Source organism: Schistocerca americana, chromosome 9 (genome assembly GCF_021461395.2).
Source record: "Schistocerca americana isolate TAMUIC-IGC-003095 chromosome 9, iqSchAmer2.1, whole genome shotgun sequence".
In the NCBI taxonomy this organism is placed as follows: domain Eukaryota; kingdom Metazoa; phylum Arthropoda; class Insecta; order Orthoptera; family Acrididae; genus Schistocerca; species Schistocerca americana.
Window position 1 is genome coordinate 57346327 of NC_060127.1, and position 26670 is coordinate 57372996.

The 26670-nt window shown below is 40.6% G+C and overlaps 1 protein-coding gene across 1 annotated transcript in view; it reads right to left on the reverse strand.

Moving 5' to 3' along the window:
• The window catches only part of LOC124550975, a 61115-nt gene extending 48572 nt beyond the window's left edge, over positions 1-12543 (reverse strand). Inside the window, exon 1 of the mRNA XM_047125794.1 lies at positions 12391-12543. The gene's annotated coding sequence lies outside the window, so the exon portion shown is untranslated. The remainder of the gene's footprint in view (positions 1-12390) is intronic.
• Positions 12544-26670: the final 14127 nt, after the last annotated feature.

Below are 26670 nucleotides of genomic sequence, written 5' to 3' on the forward strand. Positions count from 1 at the left end.
TTACATATCTGTGTGTATTTTTGTGTATTTGTGCATGTTTCTGTAAGTCTTTTCATATTTTATATGCACGTTTATGCATCTCCTACAACCATCAACACCTATTTTGCACATTTCTGCGTCATCCCATTTCCTTTATGCCATTCCTGGCACATTGGACCCTTGCTCCCTCTTTCTACACCCATTCAGAAAAGTTTCCCTTTTCCTGGCTAAAAGCCAGCCCCACATCCTGTTTCCTGTTTCTCCCCCCCCCCCCCCCCCCCCCCTTTCACAATGACATACACCTTTTCAGATTCTGCCAATCCCTATCCCTCAAAACCTGGCATTGCAAAAACACATCTCCATGGCACAGGTATCTCAGAACCCCCTCTGTTCCCTCTGCAAAATGCCACTACTCTACAATCACTGCTCCATACATCACATCTCTGAAATTGGAATCTCTTGCTCTCCAGCACTTGGAGGAGCATTCCAGACACCACCTCTATAAGTTATCCTACCTGCTGACATCCCACTGCTGTCTCCACGCACCACTGTCCAACCCCTATCATACCCACACTCTTCCCCCTTGTCCACCCCTCATTGCAGCTAAACCCTGCCTAGCTGACCTTTTCAACTTGCCCCATCCCCCTAAACTCCCTACCAACTCTCTATCAAAACCAAAGCCAAAACATTCCTGTAACATTGTCGCTAACCTTTCCACACAAGCTTCAGCTTCACAGAAGTTTCAGTCATGTCCAAAGACCTTACCTTTAGCCCTACAGCCAAATTTAATCATGCTGGACTTATCAAAGACCTACTCTCCTTCTCCTAATCCCTGCAACATCCAAATTCCAACATTGAACCTTGCCTCTTCCATTTCACACCACCATCCAACCATGACCCCCCCCCCCCCCCCCCCCCACCTAACCACCCACTGGTCACCTTCTAGGAATTCATTACTTCCAACCTAGCCTCACCATCCTTCCCCAGGTCCCTTCCTCAGAACATCAACCTTTCAGTAGAAGAAAGAACAGCCATACACAACCTCAGAACAAATCCTGACCTAATCATCATACCTGCAGACAAAGGTTCCACAACTGTTGTTATGAATCACAAAGACTACCCAGCAGAAGCCCCCCGTCAATTACCTGACTCCGACACCAATAAACTCTGCCAGGGTGATTGATCCCATCCCAGAAGTCCAACACAAACTCCAATCCCTAATTAAAGCCTTAGACCCTTTCCAGAATATCTCCCCTGAATCCAATTCGCTCCTCATCCCTATGACACCCAGCACACCTACCTTCTACATGCTCCCCAAAATCAACAATCCTGGACACCCCATTATGGCTGGTTATTGTGCCCCCACTGGAAGAATTTCAGCCCTTGTTGTCCAACACCTCCATCCAATTGCCGTAATCCAGACTCCCATGTCAGACACCAATCGCTTCCTATGCCATTTCTCCACCATCCCCACTCCTTTACCTCCTGGATCCCTACTCATCACTGTTGACACTCCTTCCCTATACACCAACATCCCTCATGCCCGTGGGCTTATCGCTATTGAACACTATCTTCCCCAACTTCCTTTGCACCTTTTTATGGGCTATCTAGAGGAGACCTTCCTAGCCTCCCAAAACACCAAACCCCTCGTCTGGTTCAGGTTTATTGATGATGTCCTCATGATCTGGACTCAGGGCCAAGACACCCTATCTCCGTTAATTCACAATTCAACACCTTCTCTCCCATCTGCTTCACGTGGTCCTCCTAAACCCAGCATATCCTAGATGTTGACCTCCTCCTCTCTGATAGCTCCATCCACACCTCTGCCCACATTAAACCCACCAACCACCACCAGTACCTGCACTTTGACAGCTATCATCTATCATCTCTTTCACTTCTAAAAATCCCTTTTCTACAGCCTAGCCACCTGGGGATTTCATATCTGCAGAGACAAAAACTCCCTTGCTCAGAATGCTGTGGGCCTCGGCAAAAAGGCCTTTACAGAGAGGCACTATGCCCAAGACCTAGCCTGCAAACAGATCTCCCATGCCATTTCTCCTCACACCCCCAATCCTCCTGCCACCCCCAAGAAAAAGCCACAAAGCAGTGTCCCCTAGTCACCCCTGACTGGAACAATTGAACCACATCCTTCACTAGGGCTCTGATTATCTATCATCATGATCTGAAATGAGGGACATTCTATCTGAGACTTCCCACCCCTCCTACAGTGGTGTGCAATCAGCCACCCAACCACAACAACATCCTAGTCATCCCTATGCCTCTCCCAATACCAGCCCCTTGCCGCAAGAATCATATTCCTGTGGAAGACCCAGATGCAAAGCCTGCCCAATCCAACCATTCAGCATTTCCTATTCCACCCTGTCACAGATTTATTCTACCCAATCAGGGGCTGGGACACCTGTGGAAGCAGGCATGTCATTTACCAGCTCAGCTGCAATCACTGCACAGCTTTTGCGCAGCTTTTTATGTTGGTATGACTACCAACCAGATGTCCACCAGGATGAGTGGCCACCACCAAACTTTGGCCACGAGCAAAGTAGACGACCCTGTTTCGCAACATGCAGCTGGACATAATTTATTTCAATGGCTGCTTCTACCCAAGCCATCTGGACCATTCCCGCCACCACCAGTTTTTCTGAACTGTGCAGATGGGAGCTATCCTCACAACACATTCTCCATTTCTGTAATTATCCTGGCCTCAACCTACGGTAACATATTGTCCCCGCATCGTGCACCCAACTGTTTCCACCCCCGCTGTCATATCCTCTCCAACCCATTCTCATCTCCCACCCAGTTTATTTGCAGTCCTCTGCCAATGCACCTGCCTGTCGTTCCCCACTCCTCTCCTTTTTTGCTCCTATAATATAATAATAATAATATATATATATATTTTAAATGCAAATCATTATTTATTAACCACTAATGTATTTTTTAAAGCTGCTTCTATGAAAATTGGTATATGACATCTCTGTTACAAATTTTAAAAAAAGTGTTTCAGTGTTTTCAGAAATTCTGACCCCTAAGGGGTTGAAATAGGGGATAAAATGTTTCAAAAAATATTTCACTACGAGAGCAATGCTAAATCTATGAAAATTTGAATTTGGCTTCTCAGTCAGACACAAAAAAATATACATTTCACTGTTTTTGGAAATTCAACCCCTATTGTGGTGAAACAGATGATGAAAGCTTTTAAGGAAATATTTCATTATACACGCATTTTTGAGATTGAATTTATGAACATTTGAATTTGGCTTCTCTGTTAGAAATAAAAAATACCCATTTCACTGTTTTTGAAACTTCTACTCCCAAGGAGGTGAAACGGAGAATGAAATGTTTTGTGAAAACATTCCATTATGTAGGTATTTTAAAGCTAAATCTCTGAAAATCGGTATTTGGCTTCTCAGTTGGAAATGAGAAAATACATGTTCCACAGATTCTTGGAATTTCAACCCCCATGTGGGTGAAACAGAGCGAGACTGGTTCACTGGCTCATCATTGCCCATCGCAAACTGCTAAGGATAGAAACTTAAGTTTAATGAGGGTGCGGATCTTGTACTGCAGGCACTGTTTAAGAAAGAGTTGTTCAAAATTCCACTCCTAAGGGGGTGAAGTAGTGGATGAAAAGCTTTTTGAAAACATATCACTATTAAGTCAATTTTGAGGCTACAACCACGAAAATTGGTATTTGGTTTCTCAGTAAGAAATTTAAAAAAATGTGTGTTCCACCACTTTTGGAAATTCAACCCCTAAGGAGGTGAAATAGGAGATGAAAACTTTTTAAAAAATATTTTGTTATATTAGAAAATTTTTGAAGCTAAATCTGTGTAAATTGGTATTTCATTTCTGTTATATCTAACAGTAATGTGTTATGGGCTGGACGTTTCTATGGAAATATCATGAAGAGAAAAAAATTACATGACTAACAAAAGCCTTTGACTTCAGCTACCAGAATCGTTTTTTGGTTAGAAGTACATTTAGAACAGACCAGTCATCTATGGCCTTAATTAGCGTGCAAAGTTCAGAAGGTGTTGCAATTTGTGAACAACATAAAAATTTTATTAAAGGAAACCAAAAAAATCTTTGCAGATCATACAGTCTACATGAGCGAAGCAACAGGCACTAAGCTAGTTTGTAAATAAGAAATCTGTAAACAGCTAGCATGTAGCCATTTTCTTTCTTTATATGAGGTCTATGTTTGTTCTGTTGACATATTCAAAATCATAACATTTATTGGAATATGATCTATGGAACAAGTAGATAAGAGAACCAAACTCCGGGGGTTAAGTTGGCGCTGTTCCAAAAGTTCCCAACAGAACGTTAGCAAAACCAGTGTCTGCCTCACTGTATGAGAATGGGCTTTGTCATCCATGAGAATCATGCCTGCTATCAGGAGTCCAGGTCGTCTGTGGCGTACAGCTTGTTGCACTTCCCACGGAATGGTAAAAGAATTTATGACATTATGGGCCCCTTCGTGAGGCTGGAATTTTTCGCAATATGACACACTACACAGCCTAAGAGACTATGAAACTGGCGAAGAGTTCTCGGGCTTCCAGCCGGGTGGCGGTGTCTTCAAACTGCGACGTTTCGACGAGTGTCATACTCATCATCTTCTGGCGAAGTGCTGAGACTTTGCGGATGCCGGTCCCTTTATACCTGCGGTGTGCCCCCCCACCACCTGGCCGCAGGAGGCTGGGTCCAGAGGAGCCGGCGGGCGGGGTGGAGGGGGAAGCGGGTGCGCCGTTCGTGTGTCTGTCAGAGCATTCTGATCACGTCTCGTGAACTGGATGGTTCTTGTTGCGTTCCTGGCGTATTGCGGCTAATGCTGGATTCCAGGCCGCGCTCAGTTGATAGCCTTCGTCCCTGTTCACAAGATTCTCGTGGACTCGTATTTCTATTGATTCTTTAATGACGCTATCCCAATAGCTCCTGGCTCGGCACAGCACTCTGGTGTTTTCGAAATCAAAGGTGTGGTTTTCTTTGATGCTATGTTCAGCTATAGCAGATTTCTCTATCTGTCCAAGTCGAACATGCCTGATGTGTTCCTCGCACCTTTTAGAGATGCAGCGCTGCGTTTGACCAATGTACTGCACACCACATTCGCAGGCAATGCTGTATATACCATGTGTGTTTAGTTTGAGTGGGTCTTTAGCTGAGCCCAGCAGCTCTTTCGTCTTCGGCGGTGGTCGGAAGACGGTATTTATGTTTGATTTTCTTAATAGCCTTCCGATTTTAGCTGATGTGGGCCCCAAATATGGAAGAAAGGCGAGTCTCTTGTTAACTTCCTCTTCCTCTTCCTGAAATTTGTCAGCCTGTCTCCTCTTGAAGGCCCTGCCAATCTGTGTTTCACTGTACCCATTTTTCCGAAATACCTCTCTTAGGTGGTGTAATTCGTCTGAGAGGCTTTCTTTGTCACAAATGACGTGCGCCCTATGTACCAAGGTGGTCAGTACTGACTGGCGTTGCGCCGGATGGTGGCAGCTGGTTGTATGGAGGTACAGGTCTGTGTGAGTCTTTTTTCTATATACTGAATGGCCCAGCGTGCCATCCGCTTTCTTCCTGATCAGTATGTCCAGGAATGGAATACAGCCATTCTCTTCTACTTCCATCGTGAAGGTGATATTCTTATGTATGCCGTTTAGGTGGTCCATAAACTCCTCCAGCGCCTGCCTGCCATGCTGCCAAATCACGAAAGTGTCGTCCACATAGCGGAAGAAGTGCCTGGGTTTACGGTGAGCAGTTTGTAGTGCCACCTCCTCACAGTGTTCCAAAGAAAGATTCGCGATACCTGGAGCAAGGGGAGATCCCATGGCCACTCCATCCACCTGTTCATAATCCTCTCCATTGCACTTGAAGTAGGTGGTCGTAAGTGCATATTCAAAGAGCTTCACTGTTTCAGGCTCGAAGTGCTGATTAAGGAGCGCCAAGGCGTCTTGTAACGGTACTTTCGTGAACAAGGAGGTGACGTCGAAGCTCACGAGCAGGTCATCACTCTGTATTCGGATGTCCTTCAGTATTCTAACGAAATCTGCGGAGTTTTTCACGTGATGACTGCAGTGTCCCACCAGTGGTTTCAACAGTGTCGCCAGGTATTTGGCCAGTCCATAACTGTGCGAGTTGATAATGTCCAGAATCGGCCGTAGAGGCACCCCGTCTTTGTGAATCTTGGGCAATCCATAAAGGCGCGGCGTCGTTGGCGCTCTGGGATACAGCCGTTTCTGCACTGCCTCTGGTAGATCTGAGTCCTTCAGTAGCACCACGGTTTTCCTGGTCATCGTCGATGTAGGGTCCTTGTTGAGTTTCCTGTAGGCTGGGTCCTTTGATTTCGAAAACACCAGAGTGCTGTGCCGAGCCGGGAGCCATTGGGATAGCGTCATTAAAGAATCAATAGAAATACGGGTCCACGAGAATCTTGTGAACAGGGACGAAGGCTATCAACTGAGTGCGGCCTGGAATCCAGCATTAGCCGCAATACGCCAGGAACGCAACAAGAACGGAGAGACGCGATCAGAATGCTCTGACGGAGACACTAACGGCGCACCCGCTTCCCCCTCCACCCCGCCCGCTGGCTCCTCTGGATCCAGCCTCCCGCGGCCAGGTGGTGAGGGGCACACCGCAGGTATAAAGGGACCAGCATCCGCAAAGTCTCGGCACTTCGCCAGAAGATGATGAGTATGTCACTCGTCGAAACATCGCAGTTTGAAGACACCGCCACCTGGCTGGAAGCCCGAGAACTCTTCGCCAGCTGTATACGCCGGGAATGCATACATTCACATTGACTATGAAACTGCCTCAAATTTTAGCTTTGCTGGGAAGGAGGACTTATTTCATTCCACAGAGTAGTGTTACAAATCAGGTTGGTAGTGGTGGACCCGTGACTCGTCCCCTAAAATGATCAGTGTTATAAAATAGTTTCCTTCACTGCAACATGATGTGCTACACAGATAGCCCATTCTGTTTCATTTGTGAACTATGATCGAAAAGCAGGAAACTTTTTGTAAAGTAAATTTGTAAAAATTTGTAAAATTTTGTAAATTCAACCACATATGAATGATGCAGTAAGTGGTTCCACATGAAAAATGTAGGGCAGGTACAGTGTCATTGTCATATGACGATCTTCATGGATCATTTCCTTCACACTTTACAATAAATCATCACAGGAAAATTCCACAGGGTGATCATGACACTCCTAATTTGTGATTCTTTCTTGTACTTTGTTCAATTCCTGTATACGATGGAAGAAAGCCACCGGTGAAATCAGGCATGGACTGGCTCTCTTCCATCTGATAAGTGCTACCCCATTCCTGAAATGAACTTGTGTGAAATAAAAATTTTCTGCTACCTTAATCATCAGTATGTTGTCGAGTAACCTTATCTAACAGGGGTACTACTAAATGGTTTACAATAGTAATTATTTGTGCATTATTTATTAATGAACATGAGTCAATGAACACAGGATCTCTCAACATACTCCCAACTGATGTCAGTACACCACTGCCACCTTCCTGGAAACTTCATTATTGTGTCACGGAATCAATGTTTGAGAGTACTAAGCACCCACTCAAGACAGTTGCCTGTAAGACTTCTTCATTAGCCCACAGCACATCCTTTGTATTATCGAATCAAGCACACCCAGATGAAACAAGACCCAGTGAATAATGGTGGGTGTGACAAGAACGAGCCCCAGTAATGTTAACTTTGCTCATTATTCAAGTGCTGATGGTAATTATCTGCCCCATAAACAGGAGCTTCTTGACCACAGACTGCTGTTAAACATTTATGAATCTATTGTTCTGACTACTTCCTCGCAGAAAAACCATGCAGCCCTCTTTGTCCAAGATACTCACCTCGTATCTCATCCATTCTCTACTTAATAAAAAACTGGTGCTGTCCTTTCGCTGTACTCATTGTTCACAACTGCCATCTAGCATTTACATGGTGTTCTAGAATCACTTCTTATTTCTGAACACCCCTCATATGATACAATGTCAGTTCAATGACATGTATCCTGATTGGTATTATAATGTTCCCAAAATAGAATGCATAATATTACTTGGTTAGAAAATATATCTACAACAACTGTTACAGTGTATCTTGTGGATTGGCATGGCTGATAAATGAAGTTTCAGGTCTATGTACAATTCAAACACCCTGCCTAAATTTTTCCATAAGTGATTCTAGATTTCCAGATGGATGGCTTTTGACACTTTTCCTCACAAGCAGCTTGTAACCAAATTGCGTGCTTATAGAATATCGTCTCATTATGTGACTGGATTCATGATTTCCTGTCAGATGGGCCACAGTTCATAGTAAATGAAAGAAAGTCATCGAGTAAAACAGAAGTGATCTCTGGAATTCCCCAAGGTAGTGTTATTGGCCCTCAGCTGTTCCTTATCTATATAAATGATTTAAAAGACAATCTGAGAAGCCGTCTTTGGTTATTTGCAGATGTTCACATTTATCATCTTGTACAGTAATCAGATCAAATCAAACTGTAAAACAATTTAGAAAAGATATTTGTATGGTGCGAAAATTGGCAACTAACTCTAAATAATGAAAAGTGTGATGTCATCCACAAAAGTGCTAAAAGGAATCCGTTAAATTTCAGTTAGGGCCTACATGATAAATCAGTCAAAGCTAAAGGCCATAAACTAAATACCTAGGAATTACAATTAGAAACAACTTAAATTGAAAAGAACACTTGCAAAATGTTGTGGCAAAGGTGAACAAAAGCCTGTGATTAATTGGCAAAACACAACAGATCTAATAGAGAGACTGCCTACACTACGCTTTTTCCATCCTCTTCCAGAGTACTGTTGCACATTGTGGGATCTTTACCACACAGAATTAAAGGAGTAAATCGAGAAAGTTCAAAGAAGAGCAGCACATTTTGTATTATCGAGAAATAGGGGAGAGAGTGTCACGGACATGATGCAGGATTTGGGATGAACATCATTAAAACAAAGGTGATTCTCATTGTGATAGGTGTTCTCACAAAATTTCAACTGCCAACTTTCTCCTCCAAAGGCGAAAATATTTTGTTGATCCTGACCTACGTAGGGAGAAATGATCATCATAACGAAATAACAGAAATTGACAAAATAAGGCAAATCAGAACTCGCACAGAGAGACATAGGTGTTCATTTTTTCTGCATGCTGAGAGTGAAATAATAGAGAATTATTGTGAATGTGGTTCGATGAACCCTCTGCCAGGCATTTAAGTGTGATTTTCAGAGTAATCATGTAGACGTAGATGGAGTTAATACACATACCCATTCAGCCATGTAGATCCCGCTGTTTGAATAAATAGTTAATGTTTCATTCTTGATCGCCATTACACATGTGGTAAAATGGACTTTTTATTGCGCCATACAATGCGTTAGCCTACAGTTTCTTCTCATTCTATTTATAGATGGAGCATTGAAATAATGACTACGTCTCTGACTGTGTGAGTCTCTGTGTATCTGGGCACGAATCTATGGTGCCGATGGATAAATGAGGCACTCATGGGTACACAATGGTAAGCCACACACTGAGAAATATTAAGATTTATACACTTTTCGTATCTAATGGAGGATGGCAAGCCACTGGTGGAGTATTATTTGAAGAAATTACATGATCGCAACACACACACACTGTTGTTTTGTATTGCACCAAGAAACAACACATCATTTTTGAGCTTTCGTATGCAAAATGGCATCTTGCACAGGAGTCATTTATATGAAAATATGCATTGTGAAGCTGATATGGGAACCCATCATTTTGAGAGTGAATTCACTTGCGATATTGCATCATCATCAGAGGTAAAGCAACAACAAAATGCAATTAAGACTATTATGGCTTATCATGACAGTGCAGTACATTAAATAATACTATTATCTAATGGAACAATAAACTATGGGACAGATTCTTAGATATTTATCTGGAGTTCATTAACCATAAATGATTGTTTTTCTTGTGATGGCATCACTAGGTGTCTACTATATGTTTCACTGAGGCTCGCCATTACATTGCTGCTAAATTGCTGTACTGTTCAGTGAAGTTTTGTAGGTTCATGCTATTAGTATTTCTTTTTTTTTCCCAGTAAGGAGGCAGAGTTAGCTCCTAACACAACAGAAAGAAAGATAGTTAACAGATGAACAACCTATTAACTTTTCAGAAACCAGAGTGTTCAAATTTTTGGCCTCAAGTCCTCATATAATTTTGCTGAAACACGCTGTATGTGGAGAATTACGTGAAATTAATTTCAAGAATGATGGTCATCCTACACAGTAATCATCGATTACGACCTTAACACCAAAAAATCATTGTCCTATTCTATACAGCCTAATCCATAGACGTACAGACTTGCAGTTCATCATGGATATTTTTTTACCCCTGACTCAGTATGAAGCCACAGAGCAGACAGATGAACCTGAATTAATTGATGGTCATATCTTAGATTACACCGAGAGCAATGTGAATAGTTCTCAGTGAAGCTATACGTTGGTGCTGAAACTTTGGTAATGTACAATGACATGGCACAAAATTATATGTATTCCTTTTATTTAATACTGTTTTTCACTACATGCAGTAGCTAAGTAAAAATGTTCTCCTCATGTCACAAAAATACCTTAATGTTTATTGTAGGTTAAAACACAATAAACGTATCTCTCATATCCATCATCTGATTTACAAAATTATTTTAATCTTCATGTCTCATAAAATTACTTAAGTGATTCACCGTTATCAAGCCTCAAGCAGTTCCAACGTAGTTTTCCCTCTGAAATTAATTTCTTTGAATTTTTTCACAAGACTTTTTGAACAAAGTCTACAACAGGGCAGTGGCAGTCAGCTCTTTTTCCCTACGATAGATACATTGGCAATGTGTGGGTTCTGCATAGTCAATGACAGGATAGCTTTGTGTAACTAACGAGAGGCAAGGCATGTGGCTTATTATTTTGAGCACCAAAACTGAAACTATCCAACGCTCTTTGCTGATAAGGAAGGACGAATAAGGTTTCATGTTTCATTGATGGTGAGTTCATTATAAATTGAGACAAGTAGATTAGGAGTGGCTGGGAAATGAAATTAGCCACATCCTATTTAGTGGAAACATCCTAGCTTTAACCTATCATGATTGAGGGAAACTGGAGAACCTCAATCCAGATTTCTCCAAGCAGAGATTTTAATTTCCATCCTCCTAAATGAAATCTCGGTATCAAACACTGCACCGCCTCTTTCAGTCACAGGCTATCTGCAATTTGGCATTATTTTCTTATATAGTCTCCAGTTTGCTTGATAATTATGGCTGTGAATTCTACTGAATGGAACTTTTTGAACAACTTACACAAACAGTGAAGTAGCAGACATCATAATTTATCACAAAAACACAAAGGGGATATAAGCCTTGCAGATTGCAGATATCCTAGTAACAGGATGTCCAGTACATGAGGGGTCATGGTATGTTGGTAATAAAATGAAGATGGAAATCATTGTAGAGCTGGGCTTCTAAGAACAGTACAGAAATGAATTAAAACATGATGGAATGGTACAATATTATGACACACACACAACCTCAACCTCTGGCAGCTAAAAAAACACACATATGTAACATATACACAGGATTAAGTGTGGATGGGGCAGGAAATCGGCCATGGCCTTATCAATGGAACCATCACAGCAGAAATATTAGCAACAAGGGAAAATCGTAGAACCTGATGTGAGGATAGCCAGAATATGAAACTCACTTCTCCCAAATCAGATTTCAGAGGATCTTCACAGAAATTCTAAATTTAATGATTTAGAGTAGTGTACAATTAGAATTACAACTGGAATACAGTAATGTAATTTCCTGTACTGCACATAAATTCCCATGTACACTCCAATTTATTTCCACATCCCAGAGACCAGTCTCCTTGGAATATATATTAAAAAAAACCTTACTTCAGATGATTTTCACTGTATAGTATCGCACTTTTCCGCAACACAATACATATATAGTCCAAACAGACTTTATTAGCAACGTGCCTCTAAATTCTCTCAGCAGCTATTGCTTACATGATGTTTGTGACAGGTGTGGTAACACACGTAAATATTACAAAACCACTTGCGTGAATATAAGTACGTAGGGTAACTTAAAGATATAATGAAAAGGATTGTGCGAAATTTTAGAAGTGTGAATAGCAGTCTTCGAAAATTTTGACAAAACACACTAAAGGAGCTATCATTCATTTGTTCTACTGTTGTTCTGTTATTGCGTACGGGTTTTTCTACTCTAATGTGCTTATGGCTTTCGCTGATCTGTTATATTTAATATACGGCAAACGACTTCAAGAAGAATCTTCTCTACATTACATTACAAAATACTTAACTCTAGCACCATAAACATTATTTTCAAATGAATGAGCTTACGTTTTTCTTCATAAGTGCCTTAATTCATGCACTTGTGAGTTACAGATTAGTTTATTGACTATATTATGAATTTATTACCACTCACTAAACCATAACTTGTTTTCCGCCCCTACACAGTACACATCATTTGAAAAAATGAAACCAATACCGACAAAGATATTCATTTGCCGGTAACCAGACATTCCTCACTTGTGTCTAGCGACAGCAAATCTTGGTGCTGATCGGACACTCTCGAGTCTTCCACTCGTAGCGCTTCTTCATGATAGTGAAAGCTTACAAGCTTACAGAAGTCTTCTTTGCACTTCCACTTTTTTTTTTATTATGCTTTAGTTTACGTTAGTACAACTCTCATTTGAAAAATGTAAAAATATAGTTGCAATTTGTGCTCCGCAACATCTGACGGTAATAAAGCTTACATCGCCAAATTGCTCAGGTTACAACCTTCATAATCAAAATTTCCATAAAATTAACCCTCCTATCACAAGGCGGTGTGAGATCCGACACGTCTTGTGTGTTTTCATTCGTAGGGGGAACAAGCTCATCTATACGAGGAAAAAGTTTTTTTTAGCTATGTGTCATATACGTCACGGTCTTGTGACGTGTGTCCTGATATCCACTCTGTGGCGGGAAAGTTAACAATCCTTACAAATGATCGTTACTTTTTTTTATTTATTTTAGGAGCGAGAAACTCAGCTGAAGAGCTAAGGAATACATCTTCTTATTTGACCATCAGATCATTAGTACAGATTACATTTCAACATCATTCTCTCTAACTTTTAATCCCGAGCGCCTCAGATGTTGCCATCGCAGAACATTATGGAAAGAATGATGTTGTCATAACGTTCGTCTACTCTCATACCAAATATTAGGCTCCACATATGCGAAATTTATACCAAATTTCATCAAAATCGAAACTGATGAAATAATAAATTTATTGATTTGAAAAATACGACATAGACTGTCTCGTCTGATGTATGTGCAATTTAAATATCTCATTTCTATGACGTAGCCTTCATAAGTTTACCAATCGTATCAAACAAACACACTGGCATTACTTTGTTATGGTTTGTTGTTGTGGTCTTCAGTCCTGAGACTGGTTTGATGCAGCTCCCCATGCTACTCTATCCTGAGCAAGCTTCTTCATCTCACAGTACCAACTGCAACCTACATCCTTCTGAATCTGCTTAGTGTATTCATCTCTTGGTCTCCCTCTACGATTTTTACCCTCCACACTGCCCTCCGGTACTAAACTGGTGATCCCTTGATGCCTCAGAACATGTCCTACCAACCGATCCCTTCTTCTGGTCAAGTTGTGCCACAAGTTCCTCTTCTCCCTTCTTCCCAATTCTATTCAATACCTCCTCATTAGTTACGTGATCCACCCATCTAATCTTCAGTATTCTTCTGTAGCACCACATTTCGAAAGCTTCTATTCTCCTCTTGTCTAAACTATTTATCGTCCATGTCTCACTTCCATACATGGCTACACTTCATACAAATACTTTCGAAACGACTTCCAGACACCCAAATTTATACTCGATGTTAACAAATTTCTCTTCTTCAGAAACGATTTCCTTGCCATTGGCAGTCTACATTTTATATCCTCTCTACTTCGACCATCATCAGTTATTTTGCTTCCCAAATAGCAAAACTCCTTTACTACTTTAAGTGTCTCATTTCCTAATCTAATTCCCTCAGCATCACTCGACTTAATTCGACTACATTCCATTATCCTTGTTTTGCATTTGTTGATGTTCATCTTATACCCTCCTTTCAAGACACTGTCCATTCCGTTCAACTGCTCTTCCAAGTCTTTTGCTGTCTCTGACAGAATTACAATGTCATCGGCAAACCTTAAAGTTTTTATTTCTTCTCCATGGATTTTAACACCTACTCCAAATTTTTCTTTTGTTCCCTTTGCTGCTTGCTCCCTATACAGTTTGAATAACATCGGGGAGAGGCTACAACCCTGTATCACTTCCTTCCCAACCACTGCTTCCCTTTCATGTCCCTCAACTCTTATAACTGCCATCTGGTTTCGGTACAAATTGTTAATAGCCTTTCACTCCCTGTATTTTACCCCTGCCACCTTCAGAATTTGAAAGAGAGTATTCCAGTCAACATTGTCAAAAGCTTTCTCTAAGTCTACAAATGCTAGAAACGTAGGTTTGCCTTTTCTTAATCTAGCTTCTAAGATAAGTCGTAGGGTCAGTATTGCCTCACGTGACCCCATATTTCTACGGAATCCAAACTGATCTTCCCCAAGGTCGGCTTCTACCAGTTTTTCCATTCGTCTGTAAAGAATTCGCGTTAGTATTATACAGCCGTGACTTATTAAACTGATCGTTCGGTAATTTTCACATCTGTCAACGCCTGCTTTCTTTGGGATTGGAATTATTATATTCTTCTTGAAGTCTGAGGGTATTTCGGCTGTCTCACACATTTTGCTCACCAGATGGTAGAGTTTTGTCAGGACTGGCTCTCCCAAGGCTGTCAGTAGTTCTAATGGAATGTTGTCTACTCCCGGAGACTTGTTTAGACTCAGGTCTTTCAGTGCTCTGTCAAACTCTTCACGCAGTATCATATCTCCCATTTCATCTACATCCTCTTCCATTTCCATAATATTGTCCTCAAGTACATCACCCTTGTACAGACCCTCTATATACTCTTTCCACCTTTCTGCTTTCCCTTCTTTGCTTAGAACTGGGTTTCCATCTGAGCTCTTGATATTCATGCAAGTGGTTCTCTTTTCTCCAAAGGTCTCTTTAATTTTCCTATAGGCAGTATCTATCTTACCTCTAGTGAGATAAGCCTCTATATCCTTACATTTGTCCTCTAGCCATGCCTGAAATTCAATATTTCTTCTGTCACTCAAGGATTTCTATTAGCCCTCGTCTTTTTACCTACTTGATCCTCTGCTGCCTTCACTACTTCATCCCTCAAAGCTACCCATTCTTCTTCTACTGTATTTCTTTCCCCGTTCTTGTCAATTGTTCCCTTATGCTCTCCCTGAAACTCTGTACAACCTCTGGTTTAGTCAGTTTATCCAGGTCCCATCTCCTTAAATTCCCACCTTTTGCAGTTTCTTCAGTCTTAATCTACAGTTCATAACCAATAGATTGTGGTCAGAGTCCACATCTGCCCCTGGAAATGTCTTACAATTTAAAACCTGGTTCCTAAATCTCTGTCTTACCATTATATAATCTATCTGATACCTTTTACTATCTCTAGGGTTCTTCCATGTATACAATCTTCTTTCATGATTCTTGAACCAAGTGTTAGCTATGATTAAGTTATGCTCTGAGCAAAATTCTACCAGGCGGCTTCCTCTTTCATTTCTTACCCCCAATCCATATTCACCTACTACGTTTCCTTCTCTCCCTTTTCCTACTACTGAATTCCAGTCACCCATGACTATTAAATTTTCGTCTCCCTTCACTATCTCAATAATTTCTTTTATTTCATCATACATTTCTTCAATTTCTTCGTCATCTGCAGAGCTAGTTGGCATATAGACTTGTACTACTGTCGTAGGCATGGGCTTCATGTCTATCTTGGCCACAACAATGCGTTCGCTGTGCTGTTTGTAGTAGCTTACCCGCATTCCTATTGTTTTATTCATTATTAAAGCTACTCCTGCATTACCCCTATTTGATTTTGTATTTATAACCCTGTATTCACCTGACCAAAAGTCTTGTTCCTCCTGCCACCGAACTTCACTAATTCCCACTATATCCAACTTTAACCTATCCATTTCCCTTTTTAAATTTTCTAACCTACCTGCCCGATTAAGGGATCTGACATTCCACGCTCCGATCCGTAGAACACCAGTTTTCTTTCTCCTGATAACGACGTCCTCTTGAGTAGTCCCCGCCCGAATGGCGGACTATTTTACCTCTGGAATATTTTACCCAAGAGAACGCCATTATTATTTATCCATACAGTAAAGCTGCATGCCCTCGGGAAAAATTACGGCCGTAGTTTCCCCTTGCTTTCAGCCGTTCGCAGTACCAGCACAGCAAGGCCGTTTTGGTTACTGTTACAAGGCCAGATCAGATAATCATCCAGACTGTTGCCCCTGCAACTACTGAAAAGGCTGCTGCCCCTCTTCAGGAACCACACATTTCTCTGGCCTCTCAACTGATACCCCTCCGTTGTGGTTGCACCTACGGTACGGCTATCTGTATCGCAAGGTCTGTGACAATTTGCTTTATTTTTTGACTAATTGTCATTAACAAATGACAAATTTCATTTGGTTTTTATTTATCAGCAAAAACAGTAATGACAATCAGATTGCACAGCAGTTTTTATTCTCAATTCTCCCTGTTGTATTGTGCTAAATTAGTTTTCTCAATAATCCTGAGCTCTAGCAGAACAGTTTGCATTTTATTACCAATTTCTGAATTCGAAACACCTTTAAGAAGAAAATTGCCTACATCATGGCTACCGAATATGCACTATAAAACAGTCTGCATGGTTTTAACAATATTTCACATTGAAAGGTGGCTACACTGAGTCACAGCGCCAGAGATTGCGCCAAAGATTGTTACTCCACTGCCTCCACTGGTGCAGTTACCGTAGCCTTTATGGTGGCGGACGGTGAAAGCACAGTGGTGAAAGCTTGACAATTTACACTTGGCAGTCGCTGTTACTTTCGGCTGAGTCTTGTGTGTACTGTTCGTTACTTCGATGTTTTTGTTGTTGTTACCATGTTGTTATTGTTTGGTTCGGTTCTCATTAGAAATATGGAGCAATACAATTGCAATTTGTGCATTGCTACATGTAGCAACAACAGAAACTTATATCGCCACATCCGCTGCAAGCACCCGGTTGCTGTTGGTAAAAAAATTTACGTTGTTTGGTGCGAGTATTCCACTCCCAGAGCAGATTCTCTAAAGCACCATGAGAATGCTGTACATAAAACAGAATGCAAAAATATAGTACTGTGTGCTTTATGTGACTTTGGCAGCTCAAATAGAAACGGAATGCTTCAACATTATTCATTGCTCCATGGTTATCCGCGAAGAAAATCATGAATTTTGTGATCAAAGTAAATTTTATGAATGGAAACGTGAATTAGAAAATATACTGTGAGTGAATTTGTACATGATGAGGACAATGTAATAAAAGTGCGGATGGAAGCAGTAAGTTATTTTTTAAGTGCCACCATGGTGGAAATTACAAACCCCATGGAAGCAATGAGTGTCACTTAAAACTAATGGGCAGTAATAAAACTGGTGGTCACTGCCCATCAAGAATGGATGTGACACTTTATCAATCAGCCCAAATGGAAGTTATCTTTTGTAGCACACATGTGGGTCATCAGCAGGAGATGGGCCGGTTGAGGCTTACGAAATTTGAAAGAGAGGAAATAGCAAAGAAAATTGCTATGAAAATTCCATTTGATCGCATTCTCAACTCCCTTAGATATCCGATTGAAGATAGTGGTTTGCAGCGTCATAACTTGCTGTCAAGAAAAGATATCCACAATGTAGCACAAAGTTACAACCTGAAGGCTGAAGCTATAAGACATAAAAACGATTGTACTAGTGTGGAATCGTGGGTGAGGGAGATGCAGGAAACAGGATCTGTTGTCCAGTACTACAAACCACAAGGTGTTGCATCACAAGAATACAATCTGCAAAATGAAGATTTCATTTTAATAATAATGAACGAAGCTCAAAAAGATATGTTGGTGAAATTTGGAGGTAACTGTGTTTGTATGGACAGCACCCATGGTTTAAATGACTATGGGTTCGAATTGACAACTTTATTGGTGTAAGACAAATTATGGCAGGGATTTCCATGTTCGTTCATGTTTTCTAATAGAGGAGATCTTCCAGTTATGGAAGTTTTTTAAGTGTCGTAAGAAACACACTGCAAGTCCCAGTACATACAAATGTGTTGATGTCTTACATGGCAGATGTATTTTTCAATGCCTGGTGCAAAATAATGACTCTACCCAAGCACAGATTGTTCTGTTCATGGTATGTTGACCCTATCTGTGTAGAGTAAAGGGACAAGAAAATCAATTGCAAGTGTATAAGCTAAGTAGAACATTAATGGAGCACAACAACCGAGAAAGTTTTCAGGGAATTTTAGAAGAGGCTATACACTACATGTAAACAGAACTGGACCTTTCGGAATTTGGGATATATTTTGAAAAAACCTACAAGACCACATCTGCAAATTGGGCATATTGTTACCGACAGCACAACACTCCAAACACCAACTTGCACTGAGAAAGAATGCGTGGTGTGATCAAACACACACATTTGAAGGGAAAGAAGCCCAAGTGACTGGATGTGGCCATCCACACACTTATGCACTACTTGCGAGACAAGTTGGGTGATAGGTTGATTCATTTGAATAAAGGAAAACTGACCACCAAATTATCAACCATAAGGCAACAGCATCTATCATCAGAGCAGTTGAAACCTGAAAATGTTATTTGTGGAGATAGAGAGTGGGAAGTAGTATCAGACATACATTGTAAAAAAATTGCAAGGCAGTCTGCAAATGTGAGCTATGTTGCTCTGACTGTAAAGATTGGATTCATGAATACATCTGTAGTTGTGTTGATACAGCTATCAAGTTCAACATGTGCAAACATATTCATTTAGTTTGCACATTTACAGCTGAAAAAGTTGATAGCAAACCTGAGTCCTCAGACACTGACTTGATTGTCTGTGAGCCAGGTAGTGGCAATAATCAGGACATCATAGTAAAGGAGCTGCAAAACCCTGTCACATCGAGACACTTTAAAAGCCAGAAACACAAGTGAGAAAAGCTTTTGCAACAGTTTAATCTATGTTTGAATGAAGCCACATCTGAAGAGGCATGTGAAGTCATCAGCAAATGTCTGTCCTCTCTGATGCCCACTCTTCAAGCTATGCAATCTACATCAACTAAATTACCTTCCCTTTCATCAAACAAAGTTTCTCAATTTGCCTCAGAAAAGGTTCGTGGCCACCAAAAGGAAACGGGAAACAATGTGTGTGCCAATCATGAAGCCTGACATCTCGGAAAGAAGAAATATTGTCACTGGACCATTACCAACACATCAAGATAAGGATTGAGCAGTGACTGTTATACACTTTGCAGGAGCCTTCAATGTTGAGACTTGGAATGAAGGCTATACACAGTTCATGAGTCAACGGTTGGAACCCTGTTATTCTTGAATTGATTTATTGTTCCGTTTTCATATACAGCTGCACAATGTGCAAGAGATATTTGGATTTTTATGTTAATATTAACAGTTTTACATATAATATACCTTTGTACATAATAACACACACTAATAAATGACGAGTACTTAAATAAATGTTGTTACGCTATATACAGAGAGAGACTACTGAATGAGACTACATTGGGTTAAAATAGAAAAATTTATGTTTGTAGGTATTCATTTACTGTGTAAAAGCAGTGATCAACCAAGTACGACTTCAATTTAGATTTGAAGTGACCAATGTTTTGTATGTGTTTAATGGTATCTGGTAAGGCTTTGTATAGTTTGATACTAGGATGGATAAGACCATTTTGAAATAACTTTGTGTTGGTGCTTTGAACATGTACATCCAATTTTTGTCTTGTATCATAGCTGTGTATTGTGTGATTTTGAGTGATGAGTGGTCTTTTTGTATGTGAGTTTTGCTTTAAATACATTATATTTTCAAGTATATATATGCAAGGAAGTGGCAAGGCCATCCTTTTTTGAAACAATGGTCTACATGATTTTTTTTTTTTTTTTTTTTTTTTTTTTGGCCGGCCGGTGTGGCCAAGCGGTTCTAGGCACTTCAGTCTGGAACAGCGCAAGCACTACGGTCGCAGGTTCGAACCCTGCCTCGGGCATGGATGTGTGTGATGTCCTTAGGTTAGTTAGGTTTAAGTAGTTCTAAGTTCTAGGGGACTAATGACCTCAGATGTTAAGTCCCATAGTGCTCAGAACCATTTTGAATTTTTGATGGCATCTCCAGAATTTCCCCAGAACATAATTCCGTACCAGAGGTGAGGGTGTACAACTGCATAATATACACACTGAAGAGTGTTGTGGCTGGTACAATTTTTTAATGTATGTAACACAAAACAAGAAGTACTTAATTTTTTGCACATTTGCTCAATACGTGCTTTCCATTTCAAGTTGTATTGTAGATGAAGTCCAAGAAATTTGGTACAGGCTGTTTTGGCAATTGTCTGTCAATATAGCTCTAGATTGGGTGATATCAGATTTTTTGTTTGTGCTGAGTGTATATTGTGTGTACAGTTTTTCCAGTCTTTATTATTAAGTCATTGTCATCAAAATAAGATGTTAGCCTGTCAGTGGCTTCTCTTTATGTTTTTTATAAAAACACATAGAACATATTTTTTAATTGACTGGTATACTGAAGTTTTTCTCATATTTTGGAGATGAAGAGCAAGATCAATCACCTCCTTAGCCTCTCCATTTCTGACTGCTGAAATACGTATCAAAAGGTGGGTAATTCTTTGTTCTATTATATATACCGATATATATCTGCAAATTTTTACAGCACTCTTGGAGGGTTTTTAAAGAGGCACTTCATACGTAAATGGACTGGGGAAATAATCTAATAATCAGTACAGAGGGCATAACCTCTGCCATACAGTTCACTGGTTCGCAAAGTATGGAAGAATGAAAATCAGCTGAGAAGCTACTGAGTATAGATTTGTTTTATCTACATTGCCACACTACTGATATATTTCAAGATCATTGTCCTTTAATATAATTGTGGACTTATCAAATGTTGCCATTAAAGAATCATGTTGACAATGAAATACCCATATACCAAACTTCTTGTCATGCACCTGACAAATATACTTTGACATACAATGTAAAAACTATGGATATAACTTTGTAGATAGAACATATGATAAGGAGTATAACGTAAAGAGTTAAAAAAAAGTTTTGAAAATGATCGGTCTCGAACCAGAGCATCACTTTCAGGTGCACAAGTCACAGACGCTACCCCTACGCTGTGTGTCATGGGAGACGTGGGCTTACATTTTTGTACTTTCACAGTTAAGCGGTCTTAGATATCTGTCGGCTATTGAGAGTTTGTGGTCAGATAACAAATGCATGTCTTCACTTCATTGATGAAATAGTCAAACGTTTTGGCGAGAGCTCGTCGTCTGCAGACCCGAAGTCTGCCGAACCGAAGTTAGCCGAGTTCACCCCATCGGTTCCACAATTTGTAGTCGCCAGACAAACCAAAGACTGTAATTAATTGGCAGAACACTTAGAAGGTACAACAGATCTTCTAAAGAGACAGCTTAGACTATGCTTGTCCGCCCTCTTCTGGAGTATTGCTGTGCGGTGTGGGATCCGCATAAGGTGGGACCGGCGGATGACATCAAAAATGTTCAAAGGAGGGCGGCTCATTTTGTACTATCGCGAAATAGGGGAGATAATGCACAGCCATGATACGAGAATTGGAGTGGCAATCATTAAAACACAGCCGTGTTTCGTTGCGATGGGACCTTCTCATGAAATTTCAATCACCAGTTTTCTCTTCCGATTGCGAAAACATTCTGTTGGCGCCCTCCTACATAGGGAGAAATGATCATCACAATAAAATAAGAGAAATCAGGGCTCGCACAGAAAAATTTAAGTGCTCATTTTTCCTGCGATTTCGAGAGTGGCACAGTAGAGAGACAGTTTGAAGGTGGTTCAGAGAACCCTCTGCCAGGCACTTTATTGTGAATAGCAAAGTACTCGTGTAGAGGTATGTAAAAGTTTAATTTTGATTCTACTTTTACCCTCCAGTGATTTTGATGTTACTCATCTTGTTTGGATTTCCAAGACTTTAGAAAGTAATACTACTTGTTTGCTCAGGTGCCTGGAGGACACTGACTATAATTTGAAGGGAGCCCTCAAAAATTTTTACGAAGCTTGGAGAGGAGTAAAATTCCAGAATCAACATTCGTCAACTCAAAATAGTGTTCAGAAAACTAACTAAATTCTAAGAGAAGGCTATATCATAGTGTTGTGTATACATTGACTGTTATTTTAGTCAAGTGCCTGTAAATAATCATTGCAGTTGTGATTTTGTGTACGTGTCAGTTAACGTCAAGGTATACAGAAGTTTGTGTTGAATGGGCTACATGTGGTCTACGCTAGATACATCAGAACGATTCCAGTGTGGGTTATAAATTAAACTCTTTGTATGCTCGTAATTTCTGATAATGGCAGAGGAGGAGGAAAGAATTCCCACATGTCTTTAACGGTGAGTCTTTAAGCCATACTATGTAGATCGTGCTTCTTTTATATTATGTGCAAACTCAATTTCCCAATATGTGTAACACATTCCAGTGCTCTCACATTATGTTCTCCCTTGGAATGTATTTCATAAAAAAAAATATTTATATGCCAGTGTTTGTGCCATTATATGCTGTTAATTGTGTGGAAATATTTTATTCATTCTATACATCTTGCGTTATTTGTCCAGTATTTCCTGGCAATTGTTATTTAGCTACCAGATGGAATTTTGCTAATAAAGTGCACTTTCACTGACAGTCAAAACGTTATGACACTCCCACTGCAAGATCAAATGTCTCCCGCTGGTGTTGCGGGCACATGCTGCTGCACTACGGGAACCTATACGAGTCAAGCAGAGATGACTGGAGAATCGTTCGTGAGATGATATGGGCCACAAATGGGGTACACCACTGACATAATCGACAGCGACATAGGGCAGATTGTTACAGCACCTGGAAACGAGCACCTCATAAGTGGTGAAATGGGTCAGCTTGTCGCGTGCTACTGTCGTTAGCATCCTGTAAATTGGATCTGACACCAGATGGCAATGTGGGTGCGCACATGAGTGTTTCGAAGCACATCACTGAACACATCTCTGCAGCAGACAAATCCTACAGATTCCCTTGTGGACGATTACAATTGCAGTGGGCTGCACAAAATGAGCCGTGCATGATGGATACAGTCCAGTTGTGACCGTATTGTGCTCTGAGAGATGTTCACCTGGGCTTGTTAACTGAAGGTACTACAGCACAAACCTGTGGACTGGGTGATATGGCATCTTCCATCAGGATAACTGTACTTGCTGTGAGGCCAGAATTGTGCTACAGAGGTCTGAGCAGCATCCTGTTGTTTTGGCCACCAAATTCATTTGATCTGAACGTGACATAACACATCTGGAATGCTATCAAGTGGCATCTCAGTGACCACAAACCACCAACCTGTACTTTATGGGAACAGCATGACCGGTGCACAGACACGTTGTGCCAGATACCTCCAGAAACCTACCGAGGACTTGTCAAATTTGTCACACACAGAACTGTATTTCAAAGGTCTACTGACACACTATTAAGCAGGGGGCCAGAATGTGTTTGATCAGCAGCGTGTCATTATAAAATATTTTTTGTATTATTTGGGACAACACAGTAATAACGGCCAAGAATGAATAAATAGAGGCTCAGAGGACGTGCAACAAAAGTCCTGGGCCTTGTAGTGGCATTTCTATGTATATACCAGAGAGGGAGAGGGGGGGGGGGGGGGGGGAGAGAGAGAGAGAGAGAGAGAGAGAGAGAGAGAGAGAGAGAGAGAGAGAGAGAGAGAGAGGGGGGGGGGGGGGTGTAATGAAGTGTGACCACGTAATTTCTTGTCCAGACATCATCTGCATGCACCCAGTCCATCTCGTGGCAATTAGTGACAGACTATTTAAAATTATTAAATTAAAAGAAATTGTTTTCCTCCATTTAAATATGAACAAAGGTTTTTGATGAAGCCATTATCTAGGCTGAGTGCAAATTATTTTATCTCTGCAAGTTGCAATTGTTAGTGAGACACTTACAAAAAATTGTAGCAGCACACCTCTGTCCAGAGGATGGACTTATCCATCAAAGATAAGTGGGGAAGAATGGAAGGTAATGCAAGTAATTCAGAAAGAAGTTAACTGGGGTTTCAGTAATTTGTTGTGGAACATGAAATAACAAATGTTGACATTCATAACAAGGACAGAGCTAAAGTTATAAATAGGAGTACCAGCCAATCTTCAGGAAGCGTGCAATGGCGAGTCATGAAGAACTCTACTGGCAATCAGGTAGGGAGACCATACACACAATGAACATTCTTTTAGGAGTGTTATTTTAATCAGTGAAGAACTTCTCTCAGTAAGCAACTAAAAACAGCTCACAACTGAAGCTGTGTACTTGTCACCTCATTATTCAATGGTACACACAAAAACTGTAGAGAACCTTACATTTACAACACAAATTGCTTGTAAATGAAAGTGATGTTTTCAATCACATATCTCTTCCTTTGGCTTGGACAATGTTTGGTTAATGTGAAAAAAGTCAATTTGCACTAAGGTTCGGAGTCCATGTATAGGCAGGAGGAAAGCAAGGGAATACCACCTCTACACCACCGAGTGGAGGACAACTTTTCAGATTATTATTATTTTTTTTTCATCTATTCTGTGTAATGTTTGTGAATCAGGGCAGGGTGTAATTAAATGACTTGCAACCCCTTCCCCCCTCCCCCTTGTGTATACGAAATATGTCTTCTTCATTCCTGTTTTTGCTGTTCATATCTTTTATATGAACGTGTGGTGTCTGTTCTTTTGGACATGTCCGAAAGAACAGACACCATGCAGGATCTACAACTGTTGTGTAAATTGAAGGGGATCACCACTGTCAGCTGCAGTGGGACATTATGTGGAATCAGTGGCGATGAGTGAAAATGTGTACTGGACCGGGATCTGAACCTTGGATCTCCTGCTTACTATCTCAGGACACCTCACAACCTTTCCTCATTCCCACTGAGCACCACCTATGCACAGTTCCTGTCCATTTCCTCCATTCCCTGAAGTGTAAGCGTGTGTGCGCTCATGTTTGCACAGTTTACTTCTTAAATAATTTATGGTCGGCATTCTCCAAGTTTATTACTTTCACGGTTCTGCCATGCAGTGCCACGGTACCATGCTGTTGGACTTCTTCACCTTGTTGTGATGAGCAGGAGCTAAAATACAGCTTTGATCTATTTAAGCTATTAAATAACAAATATACTTCTGTGTGAGCTTGTCTTTATTTACAACCAAGTCTTAATTTGCAGTGAACAGGTCTTTCAAAGTATATAGCTCTCGGTGAGTCACAACATGTGCGTGTAATGCTTCTACACAGATTTCTAAACCAGGAATGATAGTTCTCATGTCTGATCAACTGTTCTGCCAGTTACATTCTTGCCAATGCCTCCTTTTCTTTGAAACTTCCAAGGCAACCCCAAAGCATAATTGAGCCTCCACGGCATGTGGAGATGTGCAGTCGCCGTTGTGCCTTGCCAGGGTCCAGAGCTGGCGTCTGTCATGTCCTACCTGTTTATATGCCAAACCAAAGCGTGTACAGTGGGATGTTCCACACTTAAAACTACATAAATTATGTTTTCAGTTACCACCAACATCTTTCATTGGTCTAAGAGGATAGATAAAGGTGGAAACCGTTATTCCGCCCAATCCCATGTTGACATCACAGATCCTACCTCTTCGACGAAAGATGTTATGGGACTTAATTAGTCATAATATCGCATAACAAAAATTATTCTTTAAATAATATGTTTCTTATTATTTCCATCTTTAAATTCCCATGTAAATAGAAGCCAGTCGTATCTCTGAAAATGAATCGCCATCAAGTAATAATTCAGTCTGGTCAGGCAAAGTATAGGGTTACACTCAATGTACTTTCTTCTAATGTTTCCGTAAATGTTCAACCAATCCTTTGTTTGTTTCATTTTAAATTATAATAAATACACTTTTTCATTTTGTATTTTATTGGTCCCTCTGTATAGGATTCCTCTGGATATTGTTTCCTTTTAGTAATGAAGAGCACTAGAAATAGAGGAATGACTATATTATGGTTATGCCAATGTGACTGCATTCTCTTTACTTTGAACTTATAGATTACAAGAACATAACATGGATGCAAAGAGCCATCAATGCCCAGGTAAGTCTATTTGCTTCTAACTATTTTGGAAGCCATTCCAATAGCGTGACTCTGCAGTCTCTGTGCAGCTTCCTATCTCTGTAAGAGCTGTGCTTACACTTTGCTCTATGGGCAGATTCTGCGTAAATACCTTTTCAGCTCTACAATGCAAGTGTCCCTCTATTCACCCCCCCTACATTAAGAAAAGTGGTTCACATCATTCCTTCTATGGATTCGCCTGGGCTGGGCATAGACCACTTGCCTAATGTTCACCTCTGTAAATACCTGCAACAAATTCAGCCACATCCCATCTTAAATATTTAACAGCACACA